Genomic DNA, 18,512 nt, shown 5'->3' on the forward strand with positions numbered 1-18,512 from the left:
TTTAATATATATTGTGGTGACCCACTCCTCTACGCAGTCCAGGTACATTTATTGGTGCGAATCATAAAAGTTCAGGGTTTTTAATATATATTGTGGTGACCCACTCCTCTACGCAGTCCAGGTACATTTATTGGTGCGAATCATAAAAGTTCAGGGTTTTTAATATATATTGTGGTGACCCACTTCTCTACGCAGTCCAGGTACATTTATTGGTGCGAATCATACAAGTTCAGGGTTTTTAATATATATTGTGGTGACCCACTCCTCTACGCAGTCCAGAAAGATACCTCGTTGCAACGTTTTGGACTAATAACTATATTGTGAGGTGTTCAGAATACACTGTAAATTAGTGGAAATGCTTGTTATTGAATGTTATTGAGGTTACTAATAGCATAGGAGTGAAAATAAGCCCAAAAACTTGATTTTTAAACTTTTTCTGTTTTTTCCAAAAAAAATCCGAATCCAAAACCTTAAATCCGAACCGAGACCTTTCGTCAAGTGTTTTGCGAGACAAATCCGAACCCCAAAAATAATGAAAATCCGGATCCAAAACACAAAACACGAGACCTCAAAAGTCGCCGGTGCACATCCCTAATTAAAATTTGCCTTTCTAAAGTTTAAAGGCCGAGTTGATGCCTTATTCCGTTGCTTCTGAAAACTAATTTCAAATGGGACCATAGTATGATCACTATTTCCCAAGTGTTCCCTTATTGAATATTTGATATTAGGTCTCCATTATTTGTTATTACTAGGTCCATTATAGTTTGGTTCCTAGTTGGTTTCTCTACTAATTGGGACATGTAATGGTCTTTTAACGTGCTCAGAAACCTATTTCCCCCAGCTGTACCTTAGGTCTCAATACTCCAATCAATGTCTGGATAATTAAAATCCCCCATAATTAAAACCTGACCTAGTTGTGTAACCTTTTCAATTTACTATAGAAGTTGGTCTTCCTCACTCATACTAATATCTGGTGGTTTATTGCATATCCCCATCAGCAACTTCCCTAAACTTTTTCCTCCGCTGGATATTTCCTCCCACAATGCCTCTATATTATCACCAATATTCTCGTAAAAAACGTCTTGAATGCTCTGGCTTAATATAAAGACTTACTCCTCCTCCCCTTTTATTTACCCTATCCCTCCTGAAGAGAGTATCTATAGATATAAGAAGATATTTGAATGTTTATCTGTTTGTTTGTTTGTTTGTTTGAAGGCGAATATCTCCCACACCCCAGCACCGTTTGGGATGTAACCAATGGAAGGTGGTTTTAGTTGGATCCCGGGCAGATAGTAAGGAGTTTAGGGACCCGGTCGGAATGTCCGCTGGTGTACACTGGCCAGAAAATTGACCCCTCAAAGCCTGTTCTGAGCCTTCCACTGGATGGATTTGGATGAAAATTTCAAAAGATTTTTAACATTGGATCCCAGAAGGCATACTAGGGGGTGTAGGTCACAGTCGGACCTCCCATTTGTGTACTCTGGTCAGAGCTTTAACCCAGGGAGCCTGTTCTGGGCACTCCACTGGATGGATCTGGTTAGTTTGCATTTGGACACCCCAGCACCGAATGGGATGAAACCAATGCGAGGTGGTCCAGTTGGATCCTGGGCTGGTTTTAAGGGAGTTAGGATCCTGGTCGTACCTCCCGTTAGTGTACACTCTGCAGAACAGGTGCCTTAAGTAATGAGAGGTGATTAATTAACCAATGAGACTAGAGGCGAGGTATTAACAGTTCAGGGTTTCTGCACATGCGCAATCTTAGTCAAGATGGCGGAGAGGCGTCGGCAGGAGCGAGAGAGACCCATGTCCCAACCTAGAGGCACTAACAGTCCGGTAAATGACACACTGGATGGATTTGAACCAAAATTTCACAGACTGGTAACACTGGATCCCATAAGACAAACTAGTGGGTTGAGGTCCCGGTCAGACCTCCAGTTGTTGTACACTGGCAAGAGCTTTGACCTGAAGAGCCTGTTCGGGTCCTTTCTCTGGATGGATTTGATTTGTTTATCTATCCAGTTACGCATTTGAACACCACTGTACTAATTGGGATGAAACCAACATCAGGTGATCCACTTGGATCCTGCACAGGTTTGGTTTGTTTGTCTGTCCGGTTACATATTCAGTCACCCCTGCACCAATTGGCATAAAACCAACACGGGGTTGTCTAGTTGGAACCTGGCCATGCTTTAGGGGGGTTTAAGGTCCCGGTCGGACTCTGAGGGTGCTTGAAAATGTTTGGAAAATTCTCTTTAGTTGTTTTGGAGTAATATTTGATTTTGGAGTCAGCACCGACAGGGATCCAGCATCCACGGCACCAGGCTCCTCCTAGGTTTTGCAGGCCACATGTTTTTTTTTATGGTGTTTGGTATTGTTATGTACGTTTGCAATGATCTACATTTATGTATGTTTAGTTGTAAGTGATTCAGGATATGGCTGTCAATCCTGGTTTATGACACCTCTGTCATAGAGGGGTGACTTACCTTTGACCTTTAGAAGTCCACATTCATGTGCATTGATACCTCTGGTGGTGTGCTTCTCTATGTCCCAGGTAAGGTGGCTGATATGGTGTGGTGCTGTGTGCTGCATAATTTGATCCGAAACCAAACTATACCCCTAACACTGGCAATATACAGTAACAAACCAGGTGAGCACATTCCAGTAGCTGATGTTCATAATACAGAGGGGGGAGTCAGGTCATAGAAAGGATCATCCAGACTTGTGTTTCAGGTGTGAATGGTTTTAAAGTAAGTTTCATTATTGTGCAGTTACCAGTAACCTTGATTTTAATAAGTACCTGTTAGTGTAAAACCAACATCATAATGAACATCATACGCAAACACCATTAACCTTAATTTATGGGTATATGTATGTGTATTGAAATAACCATATAGGCATTATTGAATGATAAAAACAATATAATAAGTGTTCCCAGCTTACCCAAATAAACAACAACAGTGTGCATAAACAACAAATGTATTAACTAATTAAATGTAAAAAAACATAAATAACAGACTGTTTTTTTTAAATAAAAAGGCACTTTGCCATAAATACAAAGCAATTTTTTATTTTTATTTGTTTATTTTCTTTTCTTGGATGTGGGCTCTGGAGCCTTGGCCTGGCTGATGGTTTATCATCTGCTACTGCTACGAACAGGAGTAACAGGCAATAATGAGCTTAGGGCAGTGCTGGCAACGGAAGATGATGGCACTGGTAGCCGTGCCAGTAATTAACAACACAATGTTACCAAATTGCCGGACAGTTCACGTACAGTCCCTGTCAAAATATTAAGTCCAGTGTTCAACTGGATCAAGGTATTATTGATCCTTTCTTAGGACAAGGACATCCTTAACTGATGGTATATTCTGCAGACATCGGAAACCTTTGGTCAGCTGTTGCTGAATCCCTCCCAGTGAGTCCTGGTGGAAGGCCACCAAATTCTCCTGCACCCTGCTAAACTGGTGTATGAATGCAGCCAAATTGGGGACAGGTTCAGGTTAAGGTTGGGTCGGTGTGGAAGTTGGTGGGCTGGGTTTGGGTGCAGCCCGCATAGACTCCACAACTTCAGTGTCTTCAGTGTGTAAGGTGATGACCTCCTCAGATTGGAACTCTGTTGTTCCACAATGACCTCCAATGCACCTTGTGCTGTTCCTTAGGAAATGGGTAAAAAACATTAATAACCATTATCAGGACTAAAGTAGTTATAGATGATTTGCATTACAGACAAATTTTTCATAGCAGTTGTTTTACCCCCATTTGAACGTAGGTGGATTTACCTTCCAAGGAGTCATCCTCCTCCTGGGTTGTGACTTCTGGCGCTGGTAGTGTCTGCTTTTGGGCGGAGGCTGTGTAGACAAAAAATTGCAATGTTTGATATTAATAATTATATTTGTCATGTGCAAAAAACATACAGACACAAAAAAAAAATGCTCAGACTTCTGTTTGCAACGTGCAGAAATATCTAGCATTTACATGCTGCAAGGTTACTGTCTGAATATAAAGGATAAACATTTGCACCATCATACAGTACTCACCAGTCTTGGTTGAGACACTGGTCTGTCTGTGTCCCGAACGTTGATGACTTTGAGGAGCTCAATAGGAATTAACTGTTTGAATTCCTCTTCATAAGACATGTAGGACATCACAAGAGGCCCAACTCCAGTCCATGCAGCTGCTCGCCTCTCCTCGGACATCTTCTCCTTCACTCTGTCACGAGCCACGGCGGTTCTCACAGCTAAGGCAACGGTCGGAAGCTTCTTAGCAGCGCCGCGTCCCAGCAATGAAAGGAAGCCGTGCGCGTGTGCAAAGCTCCCCTCACTAGTCTGCGGCTAATTAATCTATTCTGTTTAGCAGATGCTGGGGCTGTGAATACTTCAGAGCTAGGCTCTGATTGGCCACCTGTAGTATTTAAGGCAGGGAGGGCTTAGCCTCCCTGCCGGTTATAGCTTCTCAGTATTTGTGCTGTGCTGACCTGCGTTTGGACCCTTGTATTGCTAATTGGTTTGCTGTGACTCTCTGCTTGTTTAGTGGACTTTCCCTGCCTGCTCATGACCCTGACCCCCTTGGCCTGTTTCTCGGATTGTGCTGTTCTGTCTGTGACCTTGACCTTTTTTTTGTGTTTCCTGACTACTCTTCCAGCTAGTGACCCCTGACCTTGGCTTTCGTCTGACCATCTTTACAATCTCCGCTGCTTCCTGTGCTCCAGCTGCGGTTTAATATAACGAACCTACACTACTTGGAGTTAAGTCCTTGCGGAATCTGAGTACCTGTAAGCGCGTCTAGCTCTACGGGAAAGGCGGCTGCTATAGGTGAAGACCTCCGCCAATCTGTTCTGTAGGTTTGTTATCTGACCACCAGCAGCCTAACACACTCTCCTTTTAATATCACTAATGCGCTTGCGGCAGTTTTCAATACTTCTCTTAATGAGGCCCACTGCATTTACAGCGTCACATAATTGTTACCACAGCTGCTTTTTTTTTTGCAAACATGATCTTTGTGGCTAGGCTTACCAAAAATAATAATATAAAATAATAATGAAATAAAATACACAACCTCACCTTCCACACTCCTTAACACAAACTAATCTCCCTCCTACACTGTCACCTTCTCTCTCTATGCTTTTTAAACCCCTATCAAGTCAAATAAGGAAGTAGCCTGCTTTTTATAATGTTAGTGAGGTCAAAATTGCGTGACTTTTCCATGTAAAACTTGCAAGCAATTAGAAATGAGTGTTGGTTTGAAAATGACGATTTTCAGTTAATCACGGCTGAGTTTGGTAAATACGGGTGAGTTTCAAATCACCTCAAATTGGGAGAAATGAATAATGATTTAGAAGATCAGACTTAGAATCGCTACCTAATACATATGGCGATTTTATACTTCAAATCGCAGTTATCTCCCATTATTTGCTGCAATTTTAAATCGCCGAAAAAATCTCAGCTTGGTACATTTACCCTAGGACTTCAAAAACTAAAAAATATAGCTTGTAGAGTGAAGTTGGAGCAGAAGAATAGGCAGAGAGACAGGAGGGGAGAGGGCCCTGCTCTTAAGAGCTTACATCTTAAAGGATACTATTCATTATTTGTAATTTTTGCTCCTATATGAAACCAGGTGGTTTGCAGTTAAATCTGGCATGGTCCAGTAGCCTAATTCCCCCCATGACCACCCTGTACCACTCACACAGGAAGTACTGGTCAGCTGGAAGCCCAACTGAACTGAAAAAGCATGTAAGTGGCTAATCCCTGACAGATTCAATTAATCAAGCCACTCCTCCTTGTTTAGCTAAGTTGGTACCCCTTGTTCTGAGCAAGGGACAGAAAGTCTTGGAGCCAACTGAAGGGTTTCTAGGGGAGTGTGTGTCAGGAAGATATCAGCCTCTGTGGGACCATCAGTCAATCCAGGAAACTCATTTATTTAAGCCTATCCAGGGTGGGTTCAGATATAGGGGAAATTTATCTCCCAATAAGAGACGGTATGAGAGACCCGGGGTGTTTTTGTGCTACTGCTTGTGCTTTAAATCAGGACACTGTCATTGAAGTTCTGGCTTCTGCCAGGTTTAGCTCTTCTGTATTATTGATGCTGACTCCATTGGGAGTTCCGTAATCCCTGACACCAGAGTGAGATTGCTGGAATATAGACTTGGAGAGGGGTCCTATCATGTTGAAAGAGGGTTCAGCGAATGGGCAGAGTAGCTGGGACATCAATTTATTTTTTCATAAACTGTTTGGGTGAGGGTCTGTTTCAAAGACTGTTGACTCAGCTGACTGTTAATTATCACCATTGTAAGTTGTTACCATTTTCAATATTACTCTACTTCATTGTACTAAACTCTGTGAAAAAGATACCAATGCACCTTTCCTGCTTTGTCTGTATTATCTGAGAACACTAAGGGTCCTGGATTATACGGTTCGCTCAAGCATTAATATCCTGGTTCCTGGCAATCAGCTCTGTCCATTTTTGAGGAGAGCTGCAGTGTATGCAATAACCAACTATTACATATGATGCTGTGTTACTTCAAAAAAGGAGCAGTGCAGCTCCATGAATATTAGCAAACATTTTTTATTTTCCAGAAACACAATGAGAAGTAGAGAAATTGATTCATGGTCATTGTTCTTCTACACTCATTTTATATTTAAAATAATAATTACTGTGCTACAGATGTGCTTGGCCCAACTTTTAAATAGACTCTACCTTACCTGTTTTCATATATCCCCTGTTGTGTTTACAGCGTCTCTGATATATATGATATACGGTCACAAGCGTGGTATGTATCTGGGTAGGCTCTGGACTGCAATTCAGGGTGAAGATCAAACCACCTTTATGTAGTTTCAGACAGGTGAAAAGTTAGGTTCCTGCATTTGGCTAGATTTGTCAGGGGGACATCTTGGCAGATCTTTAGGCTATTGCTGTTGACAGCAATGGATTGTTCTTTGGGTTTCCCTTAATATGGCTTCATGCTCGGTTGGCTCTGTCGAGGAGGAGGTGGTCTTCTGGAGTTGCTGGACAGATCTGTGTGAAGAGTTTGCTTAGACAGCATTTGAAGTAGAGATGAGCGGGCTCGGATTTCGCTAATCCGATTCCACCCGAACAGTGCGGTTCCGACGGGATCCGAGCACTGTTCGGGAACTTCCGGGCGCCAAATGAAGCCAAACCGAGGCTATGACATCCAAGTCTCGCGTCAGATTTCGCGAGACTCGGATCTCATAAATGCCCCGCTCGCGGCCGCCATCTTCATTCTCCCTGTGGTTAGTGAAGAGGGAGGTTGATGTGCTCTGTCCTGCTGATAACTTTACTAAAGTGGTGCTTTGTCCTGCTGAGTGCATTAGTACTTTGTCCAGTGCTCAGTCCTGCTGATTTATTTAGTCAAGTGGTGCTTTGTCCTGCTGAGTGCAGTAGTACTTTTTCCAGTGCTCTGTCCTGCTGAATACAGTGGTGCTTTGGCCAGTGTCTGTGCTGCTGAGTCCAGTGGTGCTTTTGTCCTGTATTTGTTTCTGATAAGTCCATAGCAATTTGTTAAGCAGCCAAAAATCTTTTAAAAAAATAAATACAAATCTCTAAAAAATATAAAAAAAAAAATATTAAAAAAATATAAAAAAATAATTGAAAAAGTATAAAAAATATTATAGAGCAATATATTCTTGCAGTCCAAAAAAAGAGGACCTGCCATTTCTATTACTATGTTCATTGTTTCTGTAGTTCACAAAAAATAGGAACTGCCAGTTCTATTACTACGGTCATTGTTTGTGTAGTTCCAAAAAATAGGAACTGACAGTTCTATTAATACGTTCATTCTTTCTGTAGTTTCAAAAAATAGGAACTGCCAGTTCTATTACTACGTTCATTGTTTGTGTAGTTCCAAAAAATAGGAACTGCCAGTTCTATTACTACGGTCATTGTTTGTGTAGTTCCAAAAAATAGGAACTGCCAGTTCTATTACTACGGTCATTGTTTGTGTAGTTCCAAAAAATAGGAACTGCCAGTTCTATTACTACGTTCATTGTTTGTGTAGTTCCAAAAAAAAGGAACTGCCAGTTCTATTACTACGGTCATTGTTTGTGTAGTTCAAAAAAATAGGAACTGCCAGTTCTATTACTACGGTCATTGTTTGTGTAGTTCCAAAAAATAGGAACTGCAAGTTCTATTACTACGGTCATTCTTTGTGTAGTTCCAAAAAATAGGAACTGCCACTTCTATTACTACGGTCATTGTTTGTGTAGTTCCAAAAAATAGGAACTGCTAGTTCTATTACTACGGTCATTGTTTGTATAGTTCCAAAAAATAGGAACTGCCAGTTTTACTACTACAGTCATTGTTTCTGTAGTTCCAAAAAATAGGAACTGCCAGTTCTATTACTACGGTCAATGTTTGTGTAGTTCCAAAAAATAGGAACTGCCAGTTCTACTACTACAGTCATTGTTTGTGTAGTTCCAAAAAATAGGAACTGCCAGTTCTATTACTACGGTCATTGTTTATGTAGTTCCAAAAAATAGGAACTGCCAGTTCTATTACTATGGTCATTGTTCGTGTAGTTCCAAAAAAGAGGAACTGCCATTTCTATTACTACGTTCTTTGTTTCTGTAGTTCCAAAAAAGGGGAACTGCCATTTTTAATACTATGTTCTTTGTTTTTATCTGTGCAGTGGAATTCAGACCAGTTGAGGGTGATATATTGTCGCATGGTGATAGTGATTACCACCGGTACCAAATTGGGTACCGGGGCCACTCCACTACGCAGTCCAGATAGATGCGTATCAACTACATTCAGTGTTGGGTCCAAATCCAAAATTAATGAAAAAGACCTGTCATCGTCAAAAACAAGAGGCATTGACGCGCTCGAACTACACCCTGTATATGCTGCAGAGGATGTAGGAGCAGGCAGTTGTGCAGTGGAATTCAGAACAGTTAAGGGTGCTATATTGTGGCCCCGTTACCAAATTAGGTACCGGGGCCACTTCACTACGCAGTCCAGATAGATGCGTATCAGATATTAAACTACATTCAGTGTTGGGGCCAAATCTAAAATTAATGAAAATGACCTGTCATCGTCAAAAACAAGAGGCATTGACACGCTCGAACCACACCCTGTATATGCTGCAGAGGATGTAGGACCAGGCAGCTGTGCAGTGGAATTGAGACCATTTGAAGGCGGAGGTATTGTGGCCCCGGTACCAAATTGGGTACCGGGCCCACTCCACTACGCAGTCCAGAAAGCTAACTCGGTGCAACGTTTTGGTCTAAAAATAATATTGTGAGGTCTGAGGTGTTCAGAATAGACTGGAATTAGTGGAAATGATTGTTATTGAATGTTATTGAGGTTAATAATAGCGTAGGAGTGGAAAACAACCAAAAAACAGGATTTTAGTGCTTTATATGCTTTTTAAAAAATAAATCGGATCCCAAAACCCGAAATCAGAACCAAAACCTTTTGTCAGGTGTTTTGGCAAAACAAATCAGAAGCCAAAACCTCAAGCTAATCAGAACCCAAAACCCAAACCACTAAAAGTGCCCGGTGCACACCCCTAATTTGAAGTGTGAGATTTCGATCTCCTCTGAAATGTCTCTGATTCCCACGTTCTTCTTCCTCACTCTATTTTCCTGATCTTTCTCCTCCTCTTACAGGTGAGTTATAACCTGGTGAATTTGCTGGAAGTTGGCTGCTACTGTTGCTGATATAATACAAACCTTCTTGATGTGACCCCGCTTTTATTCTCAGGATTTGCACCTGGCACTCATCTGACTACCAAGTCTGTGACTGGCTACCGAACTTTATACCTCCATAAGTTTTAATGTTGTTCCTTTCACTTGTATGTTCTCTTAATTTGTATATTGTACAGTGCAGCTGAGAGCCTAATGTGGATACACAAACTTTGCAGGAAGCAGTGTGGGTAGCCAATAAGGGTTGGGTATCTTTTAACGATGCATGAAACCCCGATAGCAATATGCCCGACTTGAACACTCCGAAGCTGATATGTCTGACCTAAGTATAATTGCCACTGTTAAAAAAATGATGCTTCACAAGAGCGACTTATCAAGATCCCGGTACTAGTATCTCGCATAGTCGCTCTTGTGAAACATCATTTTTTAACAGTGGCAATTATACTTAGGTCGGACATATCAGCTTCGGAGTGTTCAAGTCGGGCATACTACTGTCAGGGTTTTAAGCATGGTGATAGTGATTACTACTGGTAAGTTTTGTCAAGATTTGTTTATATTTAAAGAGAGGACAGCCCACCACTCCTAATTCCTTCCAGAAATCTGTGGAACAGGTGATAACATCAATGTAGTATAAAACCCAAAGAGTACTGTAAATATATTTCTATATTAACTTTTATACTAAAGCTGCACAGCTATGTGCAGCTTATGAGCTCTGCCCTTCCCATAGTTCTCTGGTCTCCTTCATGCAACATTTAATCATGGTGCTCCGTAGGGAGTGTCACAACCTCAGCTGAAAACAGTGACCGTTTGATGGTTTAGAGCAGGCCTGTCCAACCTGCGGCCCTCCAGGTGTTGTGAAACTACAAGCCCCAGCATGCTTTGCCAGTAGACAACCTGTTGATAGCTGGAAGGGCATGCTGGGACTTGTAGTTTCACAACATCTGGAGGGCCGCAGGTTGGACAGGCCTGGTTTAGAGGGAGTTGTGACCAGAACACCCAAAGTCATGGAAATTCCAGTTTCTGACTCTAATAAAAAATAAATTAAACAATATTTAAAAAATAAAAAAGTGAGTATAAAAAGTATTTGAAAACATCATATTAATCCAGAAACACAAGTTTGTCTAGTGGTATGAATGATATTGCACTCCTGCATCATTTTAAAAAAAAAAACAACCTGTAAAATAATTTCTTTACAACATGAGTCACAATAATGTTCCCCACTGTGAATAATGCAGCTTTATGGACTTTTCCCATTACGGTGCTTTCTCTGTACAGCTGGGGGTGAGGGCCACACAGAAACAAGTACATGGCATGAATGGTCCATTGAAATTAATGTAACCAGCTGAAGTCAGTACCGGTTACATGAGGTCACATTGTTGTATGTGGCTACTGTACACTATGTAGTCCCTTATGTCTGTGTTTAAGTAAAGTACTTATCATTTTATTGCCTCCTACACATTCGGCATAATTCATTAAGGAAAGGGCTCATTTTTTAAATTTTATCTCCTGGACAAAACCATGTTAAAATGCAAGAGGTGCATATTAGTTTATTATATTGCATATAAAGGAATGACTGGCTTTTTTTTCCTAGATCAACTTTAAATATCAGTGTACAAATATTTGTGTGCTACATGAAAAAACAGCCAGTATTTTCGTTATGCGCAAAATAATAAACTAATTTGCACCCCTTGCATTGTAACATGGTTTTGTCCAGAAAACTTAAATAAGAAAACTTACTCAATTTCTTGCTTAACTTTCCATAATGGTTCAGGCTCTTTGTCAGTATCACCATCTTCATTATTTTCTAGTAAGGTGCCACAAAACTCTGCATTATATCAGAATCACTGGGATATTAAAGTTGATATTATTGGTTCCCAATTTTTACCTAAAACCCTGGAAACCATTATTGTCCCTGCACTAAAAGTGTTGGTGCTTGATCACATTGCTGTATGGCAGGGAAACTAAATACATCGACAAATAAAATATATATAAATGGTCACTGATACAAAGGTAACAAGAAACATATTTATATTTGGGCTTATGACCTTCTTCCTGTTCATGCATGGATAACCAGTACGGGCCTGAGTCATTAAGGTACACATACTGAGCGCATCGTGCAGTTGTTCTCAACGGCTCATAAATCAGCTCTGCATATTCCCAGAGTCAGCAAGGAACGGATCGCAAGATACATGTGGTGATGACTATGGGTGTAGAATCACTCTACTGTACTAGACCAGACACTGCAGGATGCGAACAATACGTATGTGAAATATTGATGCTCAAAATAACGCACAGAAAAAATATTAATCAATTAATGTTACCTGTCAATAATATAGTCATATAGTCATTTATAATTAGAAATCCAAACTGTCTAAAAAAAAATAATAATTTTTACATTTATTTTCCTTTGAAAAACATTTATTAGGCTGTCCTTAATGTCTACTGTACATAAATAACATTTACTAGGCTGTCCTTAATGTCTACTGTACATAAAATACATTTACTAGGCCGTCCTTAATGTCTACTGTACATAAAATACATTTACTAGACTGTCCTTAATGTCTATTGTACATATAATACATTTACTAGGCTGTCCTTAATGTCTACTGTACATAAAATACATTTACTAGGCTGTCCTTAATGTCTACTGTACATAAAATACATTTACTAGGCTGTCCTTAATGTCTACTGTACATAAAACACATTTACTAGGCTGTCCTTAATGTCTACTGTACATAAAACACATTGTTACAGTTGCCCCTGATTGCAGACACATGTTATATCATGAATACGCTACTGACCCAGGACTCAGACTAGACCCTTAGCTGGTGCAAGAGATACGGCAGAAAAACAAGAGACTTTCACACTCGCAGGGCTTCATTCTGACGCGCTGCATTCTGCATCGAGTACGGGCACACGCCCATTCCCCACCCCGAAATCGTAGGCCGTCGTAACTGTCATTTGCGTTGGTATACGCAGCGGACTTGCTTTCGTTGACGGCCTAGTGTCCTTGTTCGTTCTGGGCATGCGCAGAAGGGAATTGCGTACGATACTTTCTGTGCTGAGAGTGTGTACTGTACTTAAAGCAGGTTTTACATTTTCCGGCACATCTCGGACCTAGGATGTGTCTGATACACAAAACATAAGTGTAGATACAGAGATAGATATCTGTGGGAAGAGCCCTGTGCTGACAGTTAAAAGACTGAGTTAAAACTTAAAAGACTGATTTAAACATGACTTTACATTAGTGAACTACAGGTCCCAGCAAGCCATTAAAGGCACAGGATATAACTCTAATAGCCTGCAGATCTATCTTTAGACCAGCTGGCAGCGTCTCTGCAGGTGTGGGAACAGCGGCTCTGAGGACGGTATGAGTATCACGGTCACTGCCGTCAGGGTTACTTTTCCCCACGCTGTCTGAGACGCAGCCAGCGGGTCTAAAATAGACCCGTCGGCTATTAGAGTTTCATGCTGCAGAGGGTTGCAGATTATTTTGGATATCAAGCTGCGCAGACAGAAGATTGGATTATTTTTTGTGCTTACTTTTTATTTTACAGCACTCATTTTGGATAAAAGCTTACAACACTGGATCGTAAAGAAGAAATAAGAACAAAGTTGATAATTCTGAATGGGGTGTATTTATTTTTTAATAAAATCTTGTTGTTTTAACAAAGGGTGTAATTTATTTTCATTTTACTTTGGTGCACTACAGGACACAATGGGCCCTGGGTGTCAGGGAATGCTGGAACTTGTCATTCCTGAAGTGCCGGCATACCCTGGCAGCTATGGGTATGCTGGTGCTTGTAGTACTACAAGTACCAGCATGCCCATACTGTTCACGGCAGCACATTCTTGCTGAGACCTGTAGTTAACCAATGTAAAATAGTGTTTAATTCATTAATTATTATTTTTTATACATTTATTACCACACAACCGCTGCCCAGGGGTGTGGGAAGAGTCCTAGTGCTGTCAGCATGGGGCTTGTTGCCCCTAGAGAGGGTGCCCACATCTCCCCAGGGAATCCAGCCCCATACTGAGCAGCCATGGGTTGGGTGTCAACATAGCATGGGGCCCCCCTGTGCTGTGGGCTCCCCTGCTATGGTGCAATCACCCCGAACTGGATAAGACTGGAAGAGAATCGGGGTGACCGCATGCTGTTTGTGTCCCCTGATTTTATTCCAGGCAGCCATAGGCTGGCAGCATTAGGGTTAATATGATTGGGGTGGGGGTACGCTATTTGTTTTTACATTTATTTATTTTCACTGTTTACTGCTGGCGGGTGCGGAGGCTGCAGAGTCGCCACACCCACTCTCATTGCCGTTTTATCCCTGCAGTGTGACTGTTGGCATTTCTCTGACACTAGTCACACTGTCAGTATTTTATAGTGGATTTTCTCCATGTCGGTATTTACACTGTTGGGATTTTCGTGTCATTATTATTTCTGTCTGTATATTCACCATGGGAAACATGACTGACAATGACTTCAATTAGTGGAGCTACATAGTGATGTGTCTGATTCCCTTATGCAGTGTACAACAAAGGCAGGCTTGGTGCATTCGTTACCCTGCTCATTCTTGGCCTGAATCATTAAGGAGAACAAAGCCAAAAAGGGAGTAAATTTGCTCTTTGACAAAACCATGTTGCCTCAGAGGGGAGGTAAGTTTAAAATGTGGGGACAGATTTATAGTTGGGATAGGGCATGTCCTAGATCAGCCTTAAATTTCAGTTTAAAAATAAAGTTATTAAGTATTTGTGAGCTACATGACAAAAAAGCCAGTATTTAACTTATGTGCAAAATAATAAACTAATTTGCACCCCTCGCACTGTAACATGGTTTGTTAAATTTACTCCTTTTTTGCCTTGCTCTCCTTAATGACTCAGACCCTATATGTCATGTGGACAAACAACATTTTACTTTGTAGTCCAAGATATTTAAATAAAATTGAAGGAGTGGAAGGGGAACATGTAGGGGGGGAGTTCGTTAGCTTCCAAGTGGTTCCAGAACCCTTATTCTCATATAAAAGTACATATTACACATAATCAAAGCTGGGAGACTCCGGGCCTTGGCCTATGTCCTCTCCTATCTCTAGTGGATGTTTGGTTATTACTCTGCCAGTGATCATAACTCCAATGTTTAGCTTCAATCCTGCAGCCTATTTACAGTGAACACCAGCAACAGCTTAATACTACAGTAAAGTCGTCTCCGAAGGTTTTCCCTTTATCAAACATGCTATAGAGATCCATGTAGGATTGGGATCCACTGAAAGATACTGTAGTGGTTTACATGAGGAATATAGCGCAAATCTAATGCTTGTGACAAACACACTTCATATGTTTAGTGTCTTTTTTAAATAGTGGTGAATTGCTCATTATGCCAGTAGCAAGTAGTGAGGGGAATAGAAGGATTTGTTTTATTATTCATGTAAAGTGGTAGATAGAGCAGGTTTGATGTCTCTTACATATTGGATTATCAGATTACATAGTGGGTGTTTGCGATCAATATTCAATTCAATGTAACATAATCATATAATTCCAATGACTTTTCTCACACACTATAGATCTATACTGATGAGCAGATGGTTAACATCAAAGTTCAGTGTCTAATTCCTGAGGGAAGGTTCAGAAACTTGTTTCTGCTGTTATACTTGTAATTCACACAACCATTATTAAAATTACATCATGGTTTCGCCACTGTAATTATGTATTCGGCTGAATACAGCCAGGTGAGACTTAGTTATTGATAGTTTCAGAAGTGTAACCACAGGAGAATGAACGGAGGATGAGAGAACGCCCTCCCTCCAACATCAAACATTATCTTGGATTATTTCAGATCCAATGTTGTGTGAAACAGTCTGACAAGTTCAATACACCAGAGGCCGAACTGAAAGAGTAAACTTTCTGAAAGTCAATTTCACTGACAGGTCGATCCTGAATAACAGATACAAGATATTGGTTCTTTTCCCACATTGACATTACAGTTTACAGAACATGATACATTATGTAATCATCACATGCGGTGTTAGAATGAGTTACACAATGTACAAGCATTCTCTCATCAAATATGTGCTTTGAACAGTGACCTAAACTAGAGATATTATATGATTACTTGTAAAAAAAAATATTAAATGACTTATTTAAATGCGTTTAATTTAGGGGTTTCAGGGAATGGGCAGATTAGTTTAGACATCAATTTTTTTCTTCATAAACTCTTTGGGTGAGAGTCTGCTTGAAAGAATGGTGACTCACCTGACTGTTAATTTTTTAATGTTACCATTTTAAATATTACTGTACTTCATGGAGCTAAAAATAGGAATAAAGATACCATTGCATATTTCCTGTTTGCGTTGCCTACATTATCTGAGAACACTAAGTCATGTTTGCCAACTCTCCCGGAAAGTCTGGGAGACTCCCGAAATTCGGGTCAGTCTCTCGGAATCCCGCGGGAGTTGGCATTTCTCCCACATCCTGGAATTCACAGAGAATTGCGTCAAATGACGCGATTCTCTGTGAATAACGCCATTTTGGAGGGCGGGAGGGGGCGGGGCAAGGCCAATTGTGTGATTTTGGCCCCGCCCCCCTCCCCGCAATGTAATTACATTTTCGCGGGGACAGGGCCAAAATGAAGCAATTGGCCTTGCCCCGTCCCCTCCCACCCTCCAGTAATGCCCTGGACTGAGAACACTAAGTGACCTGATTTATCCAGTTATCTCCAACATTAATATCCTGCTTCCTGAAAATCAGCTCTGTCCATTGTTGAGCCGAGCTGCATTTTATGCAATAAGCAAATATTACATTTAGTGCCAATCTGCTTCCAAAAATTAAGCGCAGCTTTGCATTGTCAGCAAATATACAGTAACAAACCTAATCCCAAATAATTATTGCGTTTGTGGAGGTCCATTTAAGCTAAAATGTAGGGGTGGCAGAAACTGAATCAGGGTGATGTGATGTTGATCCCTGTCCATTAGTGATATATTCATGCCAGGGGACCATTTAATGATAGGAGAAGAATTTAAAATAGGGTATTTGCAAAGTTTATATATGAAAAATAAACTAGATTTTTTGAAGGAGACAATGGGTTTTTCTGATTTTGGGCTATGACTGCTCTGGTTGCAATGAGGATGTGGCCCAACACATGTCTAACATGCTTGGGCATTTCTCAGAGTAGATATGTAGGAGTGCTACCTTTGGTGAGGGCACCATGTTTATATTGAGAACCTTTAATATCATGGTGAAAACAGCCTGTCACAAAGGGCGAATCACTGCACAGTTCCAGAAAATGTGTGATACAGTTCCTACTAGGGATGTGCACCGACCACTTTTGGTGTCTCGTGTTTTGTGTTTTGGATTCGGATTTGCTTGAGGTTTTGGGTTCGGATTTGTTTCGTAAAACACCTGACGAAAGGTTTTGGTTCGGATTTATTTTGAAAAAAACATAAAAAGTGTTAAAAACAAGTTTTTTTGGTTTATTTTCACTCCTACGCTATTGTTAACCTCAATAACATTCAATAACAATAATTTCCACTAATTCCCAGTCTATTCTGAACACCTCACAACTCACAATATTGTTTTTAGTCCAAAACATTTCACCGAGGTAGCTTTCTGGACTGCATAGTGCAGTGGTCCCGGTACACAATTTGGTACCGGGGCCACAATACCTCCGCCTTCAAATGGTCTGAATTCCACTGCACAGCTGCCTGCTCCTACATCCTCTGCAGCATATACAGGGTGTAGTTCGAGCGTGTCAATACCTCTTGTTTTTGACGATGACAGGTCATTTTCATTAATTTTTGATTTGGCAGCAACTAGGGATGTGCACCGGCGACTTTTGAGGTCTCGTGTTTTGTGTTTTGGATCCGGATTTTCGTTATTTTTGGGGTTCGGATTTGTCTCGCAAAACACTTGACGAAAGGTCTCGGTTCGGATTTAAGGTTTTGGATTCGGATTTTTTTTGAAAAAAACATAAAAAGTTTAAAAATCAAGTTTTTGGGCTTATTTTCACTCCTAGGCTATTATTAACCTCAATAACATTCAATAACAAGCATTTCCACTAATTTACAGTGTATTCTGAACACCTCACAATATAGCTATTAGTCCAAAACGTTGCAACAAGGTATCTTTCTGGACTGCGTAGAGGAGTGGGTCACCACAATATATATTAAAAACCCTGAACTTTTATGATTCGCACCAATAAATGTACCTGGACTGCGTAGAGGAGTGGGTCACCACAATATATATTAAAAACCCTGAACTTTTATGATTCGCACCAATAAATGTACCTGGACTGCGTAGAGGAGTGGGTCACCACAATATATATTAAAAACCCTGAACTTTTATGAATCGCACCAATAAATGTACCTGGACTGCGTAGAGGAGTGGGTCACCACAATATATATTAAAAACCCTGAACTTTTATGATTCGCACCAATAAATGTACCTGGACTGCGTAGAGGAGTGGGTCACCACAATATATATTAAAAACCCTGAACTTTTATGAATCGCACCAATAAATGTACCTGGACTGCGTAGAGGAGTGGGTCACCACAATATCTTAAAAACCCTGAACTTTTATGAATCGCACCAATAAATGTACCTGGACTGCGTAAAGGAGTGGGTCACCACAATATATTAAAAACCCTGAACTTTTATGAATCACACCAATAAATGTACCTGGACTGCGTAGAGGAGTGGGTCACCACAATATATATTAAAAACCCTGAACTTTTATGATTCGCACCAATAAATGTACCTGGACTGCGTAGAGGAGTGGGTCACCACAATATATTAAAAACCCTGAACTTTTATGAATCGCACCAATAAATGTACCTGGACTGCGTAGAGGAGTGGGTCACCACAATATAT

Source organism: Mixophyes fleayi, chromosome 1, assembly GCF_038048845.1.
Source record: "Mixophyes fleayi isolate aMixFle1 chromosome 1, aMixFle1.hap1, whole genome shotgun sequence".
In the NCBI taxonomy this organism is placed as follows: domain Eukaryota; kingdom Metazoa; phylum Chordata; class Amphibia; order Anura; family Limnodynastidae; genus Mixophyes; species Mixophyes fleayi.